Raw genomic sequence first — 1,022 nt, forward strand, 5'->3', positions numbered from 1 at the left:
CCACAATGGAATTTTCACACTTGCAAATGATTAAGATGACCCTGCCTTTGACATTCTGCACATAAGGATGCCCATATAATGAAGTATCCCGTTGTGGTTTTGAATTACTTCAGGTTAGCACCACAAATCAATCATTATTATCGGGATGCTACTAGAATGTATTACAACAGGATACTGTCAGTTGTTTATTCCCATCAAAACACTTAGAGTACAAAAGATTGTGCAAGTATGAAATAACCAATATCGGATTCTACCCTACATATAATTTTGTGTTAGGCAGAACGTACGTTTGACTTAAGACGGCCCCGCCCCCGCCCCCATATTAGACGGACACAAAATCGGTTGATATTAATTTCCGGTGAGAAACAGAAGACCGACACCCTCAGTGGCACTTTCAGAATAAGCTCAGTCGACAAGCAAAAACGTGGTATATGCGATCGCAGCGCGCTCCAGCGGCAGTTTTGCGATGTAACTGGCTCGCAAACCACATTATTTACGAAATGAACTGGAGTAATATGACCCTGTTAGCTCTATTAAAATGCACATTTCCCCCTTGCCCATACACTAGTAATATTGTTCTGTCTGTAGAATTCATAAATAAGAATTTCAATATCCGTAAACATACTAAAAGGCAAGAAGGGAAGTACTATGTCCAGTCAACAAGGACATCACCGTATCGAAATTTTATTACAAATACTGCGATACAAATTTGCAGTATTTTTCGGCAAAAGATAATCGTTATCAGTTTTTAGCAGACCCCTAAGGTAGTCCATACGCGGTCACTGTTTCTGTTCAGTAGCAAAATATTTACAACATACGTATAAAATGGAAAACTTAACACACGGAAGTGCAAAATATGTTACTGCAAGTAGTGGAAACTGTCTTGTCGATCCACACGTCCGGTGCCCCTGCCACGGCAGGCGTGGTAGCCCGGGGAACGGTAGGTTCTGACTATCGGCGCCATCTATTCTACGCTATGTTTTGTTTACAGTGTGGGTCGGACTAGTGCGTCAGTCTGCGCC

The sequence above is a fragment of the Schistocerca piceifrons genome, chromosome 1, assembly GCF_021461385.2.
Source record: "Schistocerca piceifrons isolate TAMUIC-IGC-003096 chromosome 1, iqSchPice1.1, whole genome shotgun sequence".
Classification (NCBI taxonomy): Eukaryota; Metazoa; Arthropoda; class Insecta; order Orthoptera; family Acrididae; genus Schistocerca; species Schistocerca piceifrons.